General features: G+C 38.1%; 1 long non-coding RNA gene across 6 annotated transcripts in view; it reads left to right on the forward strand.

Moving 5' to 3' along the window:
* The first annotated feature begins 1,379 nt into the window (after positions 1-1,379).
* Positions 1,380-14,087, forward strand: part of LOC132655915 (uncharacterized) — a 69,558-nt gene continuing 56,850 nt past the window's right edge. For 2 of the 6 annotated variants that reach the window (XR_009593873.1, XR_009593869.1), the window contains exon 1: positions 1,385-1,726. This is a non-coding gene — a long non-coding RNA (uncharacterized LOC132655915). Of the gene's footprint in view, positions 1,727-14,087 lie in introns of all 6 variants that reach the window. The other 4 variants (XR_009593872.1, XR_009593870.1, XR_009593871.1 and 1 more) reach the window with 4 other exon arrangements.

A 14,087-nucleotide genomic window follows, 5' to 3' on the forward strand; every position in this document is an offset into this window, starting at 1 on the left:
TGTCTATCATAAGTGATCAACATTCTCTTGTTAATCATGGCTATCACTGTGAAAATGACACCTAGGAAAATTAATTTCCACAATACTCATTTTTCACTCTTTTAATTCAACAAAGCACAGAATTTCAGACAGTTTCCAATGGTCTACTCAGAATACACGCTACAATTAGCTTCAGTTGGAGACACCCGAGCAAATGAGAGTCAACTTTCAACTCAGCCCCTGGAGATCAGGGAGACAGTTCACAGAAACTGTTATGTCCTTAACGCCTGCCATTGAATCCAAATCACAGCCCTTTGTTTGCCAAGGACACAGGGGAAGCCAAACACGCAAATGTGCTCCATTTACCTCCAACTTTTAAAATCCATCTATCTTTTTCAATGAGGTTCACCCTGTGCTGGCATCACCTCTGGTTTAATTATACTAAAATCTCCTCCCCATCCCACACTGCTGCAGCAGTCCCACTCTGCTTCTTGTCCTGCGTTTTCTGCAGTGTGCGCTCCCAGTCTGCTGTTCTAACTAGTTCCTGCAGCGGAACACAGAGTGAGGTAGCCTGGTAGCAAAACCAGGTGCTATTCCGTCTTCACTTTTACTCTTACCAGACTTCATCCCTCCAGCTCGCTAAGCACAGCCCCTCCCGACCCAATGCAGTTAACCCAACCTCATTCAGCGCTAGTATCAAATGACACTCACACTGCTGCAGTATTCATCCCTAAGTAGGCAGACTAAGCAGGCAGGATTTATTAGGTGCGGAAGTCCCCTAACTACCAGGTTACTCAAGCTCCATTCTTGTCACACACAGGCGCGACAAAAGACAAGTGCGGCAGACACAGAGCTCATTTCCAAGACAAGCGAATTCACAGTTAGAGACAAGGGCAGCTCGTCAGCGCAGCCGAGAGAACTGCAGTAAATCTTTTTGATCTAACATTGCTCTCCTGCAACGTCTCAGACCAAAGGACCCTGTTTGGTTTAGCCATCAAATCAACACCATAGAAAATATGCTTGATTAAGCAAATTTTAATTAATGATATTTTCTCTCGTTTCTTAATGCAAGTCTTTCAACGCTCATTCAAGCATGCTGACAGAAGTGGAACCACTTAGTAATGCCTACCTGCACCTCTCAACCTGGCTGACAGGAACCTGCCAGGACCAAAGTATTTAAAAAAAAATCACCAAATCATGCAAAAAAAAATATTTACCCCAAAAAGATGTATGTAGTTAAAGCTCAGCTTCCTGCAGCCTCCATAGCCCCTGAAGTGTTAATCTGAAGAAACAGTTCCATGAGTTTCCACAGGCCAGTAGTGAGTCTCCTACACTTGACCTAGACAGACTTACATAACGAAGCATCAGTGCTGGGGAGCTTGCAGGATGTCATCACCAGCAAGAGTAAGAAGTATTGGCAGCAGCAAGCAGGCGGGCAGGCTGAGATTTTGCATGGAAATCATGAACCCTCTCTTGCTTTTCCTTTTTGAAATATTTTGGAAGGAGAGTTATGAATAGCCCAGAAATAGGTCTCATTTTGTGGGTGGGAAGAATGACCAGAAGCATAAAAGCTAAATCTTCTGGCAAGTGCAAGGTACCTCTCTTGGAATGTGCAGTAAACCCCAGAGGAGGAATTGCTTGCTGTGAACTCCTGAACCATCACATCTGGAGTGAAGGCGATGGTAAAGCCCTGTGATAACACAAAGGATGCTGCCTGAGAGCTTGGATCTGCCTTTAACTCATTGTGGTGAGTAAAGAGGGACATGGCGATATGGAATGAGAGTTGGGGATGTAGGTTGCTTTGCAGAATAATAACCAAAAATATTTGCGAAGTGTTCATATACTTCAAACACAGTTTTTGTAAGCAAGACGATTGCAGAATTACTCTTCTAGATCAGACTAAGACTGTGTTGGGTTAAACTGTTTAATGTATTTTAACTCCTGATTTTACCCAAATGATAAGAACAGGCACGTATCTCTGTGGTTTGCAGATAAATGTCAGATATGATAATTAATTTTACTGTCTGTACTGAAAAACAGGTTATGAGTTTTCTCATCAGGTTTTGCATGTAGTGAACCATTTTTAAACTTTGTAAACAAGTGAGGGAATTCTTGTTTTATTTTGTCTTTTTGGTTTTTATTTCTTTCTAGATGGTCCTTATTAGACTCACTTCTTGATACCTGGGGAATATTTTTAAGCATCAATTAAAAAAAAGTACACTGCCAACTGCAATCAATTATCTCAAGTGCATGTAATACAAGTTACATTCTTAAAACCTACAAACTATGAATCCAGTCTTCCATCCTTATTCTTAGTAGGATGATATCATATGCGCAAAAGATGACATCATAGTTTTTAGTTATGTGTAAACTCATGTATAATGGGTTGCAGACCAATCTGTATAGTTTTTGAAGTGATAAAAATAGAAAGCAGCCATACACTACTCAAAAATAATCACAGTGTTCTGTTCTTAGCTAGGGGGTTTGCTGTTAATTTACCACACTAACACCAGGGTGAGGAAATGAGACAGTGTAAGTCTATGAAAGAACATGGTGATCTAATTCCTCCTGAGTAAGAAATCAGATATTAAAAAAAAAAAAAGTTAAATGTGTCTAAGCTGATGTAAAAGAAAGGGTGAATAGAGCGTGGTTTTTCGCAAATTCACCTGGGTATTTTGCTACCGCAGTATAGTAAATAATTGTTTTTGTTTGTTTGTTTTATGCTAGAATGTGAGCTGGATTTACAGAGATTTAATATTTTCCTCAGACAGACTGTAATGTCAGAAAACATTTGCTTTTTTTTTTGCAGTGTTATAATTTTTGCAAAACAAGTGCTATAGTAAATAGAATGAGAAATTTTCTAATCCTCCTTGCCCCAGAATGTTAAAGAACATACTGGTACAATGGTGAATTACATTTTCAAAGTCTGCAGCTGTATTCTGAATATTAACTGATATAGATGATGCGCTGTTAATTATGCAATAGGCTTCTCCGTGTTTTGAAGCATTAATGACCTTGGAATAAACATAGGAGTGAAGGATCTGAAAAATAGATATCATTTTTAGAATGTTCTGTCTCACATCGTTGGAGAAAAACACTAAGCTTCTTGTACTCTGAAACTGTGATTTTAACACTCGTGTCTCTGCCATTAGGACAGTGCTTACCGGACCTCACTGAATGTTTGCTGAGTGGGATGAGCAGGGTTCACAATGTTTATTCATGTATTGGGAGTCACATCTACCATGACTTAGTTGCGTTCTTTGGCGAGTAATTTCAAACTGTCTATTAAAATATTCATTAATATATTAATTTAATATCACCTATGCAAATGCTTCTGAAGTCTTTGTTTACAAACTGTTCTTATAATGTTTAAAGTAGAGATTCTCCTATTGGATCAAGGCAGTACGGGTTTGGCCATGCATAAGATAAAATATGCTATTCACTGGCTTTATCAATGGAATCTAGGTTTCCACAGAAGCAAGAGTTCAGAGTCAGTCCAGCAAACACTCAGTTTTCTTCCTCTCAACCGTCCTCAACCCATGACTTTCATCCTCCTGTCTGTTCTGGTTTGGTTTTATGGTGCTTGGTGTCAAACGCAGCTACACACATTAAGCAACCCCTGTACCGCTGAGCTGTACTCCGACCCTTCACCTCTTGTTTGTTTCCTCATGGTCTCAGCATGGCTGCCTCACCACTGACATCTTAACTACAATGTAGGTAAAACGAAGTGGGAAACACTAGATGGTAGGTACCAACAGTTCAATTGTTTCTCCAAGGACATTATTAGAGGACTATCTTGAGACTGACTTATGTCTCATGGTGCTTACCTGTGAAAAGGGACTTCTACAGGGTGTCCAGAATAACGTTTTTGCAAAGATACTGCCACATGCCAGTAAAACGTGGGTTCTGCTTTTAAGGATAATGTGGTATTTCTCCATGTATTAGCTACTTTTGCTTTCGTTGTGACCAAGCACATGACAAGATTGGACTTAAGGAGTTAATTTCAGTTCACAGTTAGAAGGGATGCAGTCTTTCACGATAAAGAGGCCTGATGACATAAGCTTAAGACAGCTGGTCACAGGACTTCCAAGGTCAGATGCAAAGAGTGACAGATGTCCCTGCTCAACCAGACTACTTCTTCTTCTTCTTCTTCTTCTTCTTCTTCTTCTTCTTCTTCTTCTTCTTCTTCTTCTTCTTCTTCTTCTTCTTCTTTTTAAATTCAGCACTGGACCCCAGTCCATGAAAGCACCCATCTAACTAAGCTCTTCGCCTCTTAGCCCATTCCCAGACAGGCATGCCTAGCCGTCTGTCTCCTGGCGATACTTGTCAAGTTGACAAGTTGACCGCCATACTTCCCTATACACTCTCCTCACCACATAGTTTTGATTGCTGGTAAAATCTTAACACATTCAGCACGGCTTAAGTTCGAAAAGCACACGGAGGTTTCTCATTAAAAAAATATTTTATCTTTAATTGTATGTATGTGTATGGTGATGGATGTACATGCATGTGAGGGCAGGTTCTTACAGAAGCTGGAAGATGTCAGACTTCCTGGAACTGGGGTTGTAGGGGTTTACTCTTCAGACCCCTGGTGTGGATGCTTCTATTTGAAATGAAAGTGCAGTATGTGCTCCTTCTTTTGCGAAATCTCTTTACCCCTGAAGCATCTCATTTTATAACCTTCAAATACAGTTGTTCAAAGGCTTGTTTATATAATCTTACCATGGGCAAATAAATGGATTTTGAATTAAATCTTACCTCTCAGGATCTCTGTAATAAGTAAAATTCAGTCTCACTAACTTAGAAAAGATGCTACTATCATTCTTGGTTATTCCCAGTCTCCGTATTTACCTGTTAAAATCAACTAGACTGCAAAAGAGGAGCTTCCCCTAGCTGACCTATGGAGATATTTCTATTTCCCATCAATTTAAGTATAATACTGCTGTAGGTCAGAAGTCATTTGGCATTATGGGACACTAGAATGAGAAGGATAGTCTATTAAAAAAAAAACAAAACAAAAACCATTACTTTCTACATTACAGGGGTTGTGGGAAGACTGGAATGTGAGATTTCTAATTTTATGGGAAAAATCTGTATCTTCTTAGTTTGTCTTAAAACCGATTTTTATAGAGAAGACAGTTGACTTCTGAAGCTAAGTCACAATCATCTTGTAATAATCTCTCCATAAACAATTGTATATTACACTAGCTTTTACTTTACTGAAATCCAGATGTAGTCAGTAGTGTGTGTGTCTATGTGTGATGATTTTTGTAACAAATATATATTTTTGTTTCATTTTTATGATATAATTTTTTTTTACATTTTCCTTTTATTGAAAATAGATCTTGCCTCATACATATATCCTGACTATAATTTTCCCTCCCTATATTCCTCTAAGTTTCCCCCCACCTCCCCTCCCACTTTAATCCACTCTCTTTCTCTCTCTCATTAGAAAGGAACAGGCTTCTAAGAGATAACACCAAAACATTACAAAATAAAATATAATAAGATGAAGCAAATATTGCAGCTGGACACATCAACTGATTAGGGGGAAGAGAGTCCTAAGAGCAGGCACTTGTGGGTTTTGGGACATGCACTTGTAATTCAAGACTGTGGGAGATGTAGGCCGGAGAATCTAGAGTTAAGGCTAGCCTGGCTAACATACTGATTTTAGGTCAGCTCGGGTACATAGTGAAAGCCCACCTTAAAAAAAAATGGGTATGTGGTATGATTGTTGTAGCAGATCCAATAGGACTGTTCTCTGCATATTTTGTTGGATTTTTTATATACAAAATTTAAATATTCTTCCCTTCAGCTTAATATTGGCAGTCCCTTTAAAAGCATGTCCTATATATTATTAAAATAACTTACCTTTTAAAGTAAATGGTGTCTTTATGACATCATTCTTTAAATTAATTTCTTGTCTCTGATTCCTATAAGCGGTGCTAGATCCTCCAAATATCTCCAGTTTTTTTTTTTGTTTGTTTGTTTCACTGCTGGAATTACCTTGTAATGGTTATAAAGTCTATTTTACTACCTTTTATCTCATCACTCTTTAAAACAAGCAAAAAGGGAAAGAGTTGTATGTCTCTCCAAAATCTCAGCTTACTGTCTTCTCTTTGCCATATGACCTTGCTTCTGCAAAGTCTTTTTGGGTTAGAGTTCAAAATTAAGGCATAGGACTTTGAACCCAGCTTTGGCAGTTCAGGACACTACAGGAAGCATTTTGATGTGGAGTTCTGTGAGCTGAAAACCAACTACATCCCTTCTGCTGAAAACCAGCACTCCTGTGGGTGAAGACTTAATAAAGTCTGTGCCACCAGAACTGGGTAATCTAGGGTGATCTAGGTACCCCTTTTGCCTGATCTCTTTCCCGTTCTCATCCACTAATTTTTCACTTAGAGAAAAGCCCTGCAGAAATTAGGTGACTTGTCCGAGGCCATATACCTATTTTACTGTAAAATTTGGCCAGCAAATATATCTTTATGAGTAGAATCAAAGAAATGGAAATTTAGTGGGATTGAAATGAACAACCAAAGTTTCTTTTGTGTGCACAGCTGGATTATAAAAAATATTTAATTGTATTTTATGTAGAAAAAATTTAGAACATCTATATGGTGACTTGTGTGTTGACTCCTTTTCTTTGTGTCCCATTATTTTTAATTTTTCACATTTTTCCTTCTATTGAAGACAGACTCTTCTCTAGAATAATATATTCTGTTATGGTTTCCTCTCATCATTTGTTTATCTCCTGTCTCGTTAGAAAAGAACGGGTTTCTAAGAGATATTAAAAATTATAATAAGGTAAAACAAAAACGATCACATCAAAGTTGGAGAAGACAGACCAAAAAGAAAGAAAAGAGCCCAAGAGAAGGCAAAAGAAACAGAGACCCACTCACTTACACACGCAGGAATCTCATCAGAATATCAAGCAGGAAGCCATAACATAGCCACAGTGGACCTGGTGCATACCAGCGCAGGCCCTGTGCTTGCTGCTTCAGTTGCTGTGACTTCATATTTTCTTTGATTCTGTTGATTTAGAGGCACTTGTTTTCTTGGCATCCTCTGTCCTCGCTGGCCTCTACACCTTTTCAGCCAACTCTTCCTAATTTTCTCTTTTTTATAAGTGAGAAAACAACAACAACAAAATGATGGTAATAATATTGGTCAATGACAAAGAAGCGCTAGTCAACATGTGTACTTAGATGAACACGTTTAATTCTTTACAAACCCCACATTTCATCTGCCTCTTAGAAAATGGTGTTCTTACCACAAGTGTGACATTTGAAAACCCCCTTACTAACTTGATCATGTATCTCTGTGAGGTTAGAGTCCAGACAGTATCTCGCATGGAACTTTGTGTGTTTTCTCTACCTTTGTTGCATGGTAGGATGCTACTACCATGTGTTACACAGATGTGAATTGAAAATGTTTGTGGAGAGAATCAAATTCTATTAGAAAGTACTGCACAGAATCTGGGCAATCTCAGGCTCCCATTTGGAATTTTGATTGACGCTCATAATTTCAGTGGTTGGTTCAGACTCATAAAATGGTGATGAAGAGATTGTCAGCAAAGTGATGCTCTGATATTATTGTGAGCAACAATTAGTCCCAAGATGCTTTTTATTTCGGGGATGGCAATCTTAGAAGTGATTGAGCTAAATGAGCAGCTGCAAATATCTTCCGATTTGAAAGCATTGCTCTTTCTGCAAGACTGGCAATAAGACTCCAAATGTGAGCAATTTTGCACCTATGAGGAACTATTCTATCAGCACACTTAATTGTGTATGACAAAATCACCCCTAATTTCAGTTAACAATGAACATTACATGTCAACAAATCATAGCACCCAGAGACTGAAGAAACACTGGTTTGGTTATTGTCCTGTGTATCTAACATGGAAAATAATGAAAAAGATGAATTTTTTGAACTAATGTTTTTAAAGACAATGTATTATGAAAACATATTGAAATATGTTATCTTCCTTTAGTGGCATAAGCCAGTCTTTAATGTAAGACAATAGTGGTTTAATGTATAATCATTGGGTCCTAGTAAATTATGTTTTATATAATAAATAATTTCAAAATACTGTGTTCTTGGATGTTTAAAAACATTAAGGGATGTAATTTTATATGTGTATGTGTACCTGTGTTTGCATATATGCATTGCACATGTAGGTCTGTGTGTGTCTGCATGCAGGTGTATGTGTATGTGTGTAGGGGCCAGAAGTCAACCTGCTGGTCCTTCTTCGGGTGTCTTCTGTCTTGTTTCCTGAGGCATCATATTTCAGTGGTTTGGAGATCATATGCAGGCTAAAGTGACTGGTCCAGGGATTTGCCTGTCTCCACTTCCCAAGCACTGGATTTCTGAGCATATGCTGCTATGCCTATTGTGGTGGTTTGAAGAAGATGGCCTCCATGGGCTGAGAGGAAGCGGCACTGTTGGGAGCTGTGGCTTTGTTGGAGTAGGTATGGCTCTGTTGGAGGAGTTGTATTACTGGGTGTCATTCTTTGAGATCTCAGAAGCTCAAACCATGATTAGTGGCTCATCTTCTCTTCCTGCTGCCTGTTGATCCAGATGGAGAAGTCTCAGTTACCTCTACAGCACCATGTCTGTCTGTGTGCCACCATGTTTCCTGCCATGAGGATAATGGAATAAATCTCTAAAACTGTAGTCCGGCCCCAAAGAAATGTTTCTTTCATAAGAATTGCCATGGCCATGGTGTCTCTTTACAGCAGTAAAATCCTCAACTAAGACTGGGGGGTTGATCTTGAGGAGCTGGCCCTCAAGCTCCTCCCAGACATACCTGTCCTTATTGTGTAAACCTGCCTAAGACATACCTGATTGGCTGATTAAATGGCCTGTACATGGGCAGGGCAGAATAGGGTAGGTGTGGCTAAGGTTCTCCAGCTTTGGAAGACAGAAGAATCCTGGGAGACAATGGATGGGAAGAGAGGAGGAAGGAAGATGCCATAATGGGTTAGTGTGGAGAAGGAACCACGTAGGCTTGGAGAAAGGACTCCTATGTCGTGGAAAGGCCCAGATGCAGAATAAAAACAAGTATTCATAAGATTTTGGATGGAAGGTAGCCCAGATAAAGATGGTTAAGTCAGATGGCATTGGATGGAGGCTGGGAGATGGATGGTGAGGTTATTGAGTGAGTCAGTGTAGATAGAAATATCTGCCTGGCCCAATATAATAAGGCAACTATAAAATCTAAGCGATGTCTGTGTCTTATTATTTATGATTGTGGGTTAAATAATATCACCAAAATAATTGTAGAGCAAATAATACTAAATAATATGTAGTCCAACACTCATTTTTTTTTACTGTAACATAAGTAAATAAACCTATCTTTTGTTGTCTAGGTTCTGAGATTTGAACTCATGTCCTTATGTAAGCAAGTATCTTGCTGACTATGTTGTCCACCAACCATGTAACTTCTCTTTTGAACAGATGACATTATTTTATTTTTTATAACTCCTCTGTGTGTATGTGTGTGGTTGTTTGGCCTGCATTTTTGTGTGTGTACCACATGCATGTCATGCCCTCAGAGACTAGAAGCAGGTGTTAGCAGGCTGTCGTGAGCTGCCATGTGGGTGCTAGAGATAAAACTGGGGGCCTGTGGAAGAACATATCATACTCTTAACTATTAAACCATCTCTCGACCTTCCACAACTGCGCAATGCACACTTATTTTATAAAACAGAAATAGAAAAATATTTCTTCCAAGAATTAATACATCTTGACTATATTTTATCTGTGATTCTGTTTACTTAGTATCAAGACAAATTTTGCAAGATTGCAGGAACAGTAATGTTTATCTGGTATGAACACTTGAGCTTATTGGGGGAGATTTATTCAATAATGATGTCACAGTTAGTTATAATGTTCACCTCTATCCCTCTTAATGCCCCCTACAAACATCAGAACTTTGATCTCCAATGGTCCAGATGAAATCTGTGTCAAACCAGGTAAACAATCAGATTCAAGCATGTTGAAAATATTTTGTTTGCTTTATATGATTAGCCCCTTTCTGTTTCATGAAAATTAGGATGTTTGAGTGTTCCTTCTAACTAAGGAATATCACTTTCAGCATCCATTTTCACTAACAATCCAGTGGTTGTATTTTCAAGTATCCTTGCTTCTATCGATGTAACTGTCTAAAGTATATCCTTCCTACCTAGCAGCAAGGAAAATCCATTAATAATCAATCACTTCTCCTATCTTCTAGAAGCACATGAGTCAATCATTTTGGAATACTTGGGCTCTTGGTAGTTTATATAAGCAATGGGCAATATCATGCAAAACTTACCACTAGAGAAAAGAACAAAATAATTGGAGTTTAAACAAGAATAAGATTGCTTTGCCCTTTGGTGGACTAAGTCTGGGGTCTTGGGAAAATGAGATTTGAACAGAGAAATGGAGGTGGAGATATTTCACAAGAGGATAGAGTTGATCCTGTTTGAAGGAAAGGGATATTCCAAAAAGAAGGAATAGGACAGTTTATGCAAAGCTAAGGGTTTGTGCATTATCATGATTAATCGCAAGGACAGCTGCCAAGCTTCCATCATGGAAATATTCTCCAGGAGAATTCATCAGGTTCTATTGCCTATTAATTTCTGTTGATGTATCTTATTTGGCATCTTCAATGACAAAGGACACTTGTTTGTTTTTTTTTTAAGTGAAAGTTAAAAGACAAAGTTCATTAAAGAAATGATTTATATGTGATATTTTATAACTAAGCAATGTCATTGCTCTAAGAATATTATATGAATTTAGTCTTGGTAGGGCTTTGCACCCTGTCATTGAAGTATCTAATTATATGACTTGACATTTTTACTTAGTCCATATTGATTGCTAGTGTTTGGGCTAGTATTTATCAAGAAACTATGCAAGAAGGTAATGTAACATGGGAGTACCCACTCTAAAAATCATCCTGCTTTTATTGTTAAATATCTTCTCATATAACTTTGAATATATTTTCTGCCTGTGAATGTGTGTAATCACACAAAACAATAAAATAGTAAGACTGATATTGTTGTTTATCAACATGTATCATTGATTTATCTTTTAGTTAAACAGTGGTTATTCCTAAATCAGCTGTATGCCCAAATTACCACACAGAGACTAGGATGTACTTAGTTAAACTAGGGTATAATGCTGGGCAATGATTACTCCACTCTAAACCTCCAAGCCCGCATCATTTCCTACCATTCAGATTTTGCAAATTATACTTGCTTTTGGTCATATCTCTCTTTTAGTCATAACTTGTTTTTAGTTCATCTCTCCTCATGGTTCCAAGTCCTCTCCTGCCAAACTCTCCTCTCCAACTCCCCCGGACAAGGATGTCCCACCATTCTCTCCATTGCACAACATTGGCTGGTTGTTTTTATTGAAAGTACAGAGAACAAATGTTGCCATGTTTACACAAAGTTGAGACAGGTGATGCTTAGAATAAGCATCACAATGCAATGTCCGGATTGAAACCACATAGAGGGTAGAGAAATCAGCATTTGGATGAACAAGGATAAATTGTATACATTCTCTAAGAACCTTATGCTAACAGACTGAACTTAAACGCATTTTAATCTTCTCAAGTTTATTTCGTAAACACAATCTTTTCCCACTTTTATCCCTTAGACAGACACTTTGATTGTGAGCCACATAATTCAAGTCATTTCCTCTGAAATGACTCTGAAAGCAAGGGAATTTTTTTCTTCTGGATCTGCAGGTCAGCATTTAGTCTAGCTAAGACTTAATATCCAAACCAACTACCCAAATAAACTTACTGAGATAACAAAGACTATGAAAGGATTCTTCCTTTTGTTCCTGGCTGGGTTTGCAAAGAATCTTGAAGTATGAATAATAACAGATCCTTTACAGAGAAGTACAGAAGTGTGTTTCATGGTGCAATCACATTTGGCCTAAGTGACCTTCAGTGAGAGATAGCAAGGCACGTAACTGGAACTGGCAAAGGTTCAACTTCCCTATAAAGAACAAGCACTGTCTGGCACGGAAGGTCAAATATACAGAGGTGGTTGCTGGCTTAGAAGTAAACTAAAAATTCCCTCTTGTAATGGCACCATTTCTTCTTGATCTTGCAGCTGGTAAATTGAGTTAAGCTAGTCAGGGAGTCCAAATGTAAACTTACTCAGAAAATTGACCAGGTCTTGCTGATTCATCTTCATCCACAGAACACTTAAGAGCTTTCTTATATCTCCCTGTCCAGAACACAGGACATCCTCTCTGTTTTTAAAGTTTCTTCTAGCTGTGAAACTCTTTCAGGTATTTTCATAAGCTTGTTCCTTTATGGGCATACAATTCTAGCTACAGATAAATAACACCAGACCTAATCGTACATATGTATTCTGTTGTGAGGTAATTTTCTCCAAATGCCTACTTTTATAAATTTGTAATTCCCTTTGAACAAATTGAATATTTCTTTCTATAGTGATTAATGAAAGAGTAAACACTTTTTATTCCATTTACCTATTTGGCTGGAAAAGATATAAATGCTAAACTTTTAAGTTTTGAGGCTATCGGAGATTCTATAGTTAGTTTATAAAGCAGATGTGAATGTTGTATTTTCTGGTATCACTCTTCAGTATCTGAAGATTAGTCAACTATATCAGCCAAAATAAGAATATGCTTCTGAAAGCACTATTTTTAGTAAGTCTCCATTGCATAGCCATTGCAGAGTGTCAGCATCACAGACCACAGGCAGATCTTGACTGGGTTTCAGTTGGCTCTGCCAACTGTAGCACTGTAAGCTCTGGAGTATAGTTTTATGTCTCTGTTCTCATCGAATAAGTGGGATGGTGATCAGCAGTTCATGGTTATAAAATAAAACTGTGAATAAAGAGCATTCCCCCAGAACATCAAACACGTCATATGAAAGAACTGTTCTCCTCTCCTTATCTAAGTTGCTGCCCTAGTCCAAATCTTAGCCTCTCTTGTCTAGCCAATTGCAAAAGCTTTATGATTATAATCCCTGCTTATTGGCTTGCCACATTTTCACTCTAGTTAGTAGCCAGTGTGATCACTCGAAATACAGATGAATTATTTCATCTCACTTGATAACAGTCCCAGTGAAAACCGTGGGCTTTATCCCACTATACAAAGCTTACCTGGTGCAGCCTGCCTCTGCTGTCATCTTTTGCCATTCACACGAGCCTTCTTCTTCACAGTCGTTAACACCCATGCCTATGTGAAAGGACTGACAGTACTTTCTCTGACTTCCTTCTGGTCTATGTTGGTTAGGATCTCTTCAATGTAGTGTTTCACCAGCAGCCAGTTCAATTGAACCCTTTCCTGTTCTCCCATTCATAATATCCATTCTTTCTTTCATATTAGAATTTACCATTATTCAAATTTAGCCTATTCATTTATTCTTTTAGCATTTAAAAAATTTGGAAGCATATCTCATAGCACTCACTAAACACACACACACACACACACACACACACATATAGTGTACACCACAGGTGAGTTAGCTTATGTGCATTTTCTTCAGCTCTTAGAGCAGTGCTCAGGGCAAGCAGTCATCTCCTGGTAATCATATATAATTGCCCTCTGGATTCTCCTCAGTTTCCAAAATCTGTAGGCCAATCCTTGCTCTTTGCTTGCTAGTTATGAGTATATGCCTACATATTTCCAGTCATCCCTTAGATAACTTATAATGTTTAACACCAAAAAAAAAAAGAAATGACTGCAAGAAATATTAGAAATAAGAATTCTGGTCGGGAATGCCTATAACTATGGAGATTACAATGAGATTTTTATGCACCTCCCATGACCATGAAAATAATTTTATGTGCCTTTACTTATTGATTTGGAATCTATGGGGACGTTTTTCTTAGAAGAAATGATGTTATACTATAAACATCTGCACAGGGTTCTATTATCATCATCATAATTACTATTATTATTACTATTATTATTATTATTATTATTATCTGGGGACTGAAGAAATGGTTCCACAGTCAAGAGCATTTATGGTTCTTGTGGAAGATGCAGATTTTGTTCCAGTGCCCAAGTTCTGTATCTCACAACCACCTGTGGTTTCAAATCCAAAAGGTCTAACCCTCTCCTTTGGCCTGCATGGA

This window comes from Meriones unguiculatus, chromosome 8 (assembly GCF_030254825.1).
Source record: "Meriones unguiculatus strain TT.TT164.6M chromosome 8, Bangor_MerUng_6.1, whole genome shotgun sequence".
Taxonomy (NCBI): domain Eukaryota; kingdom Metazoa; phylum Chordata; class Mammalia; order Rodentia; family Muridae; genus Meriones; species Meriones unguiculatus.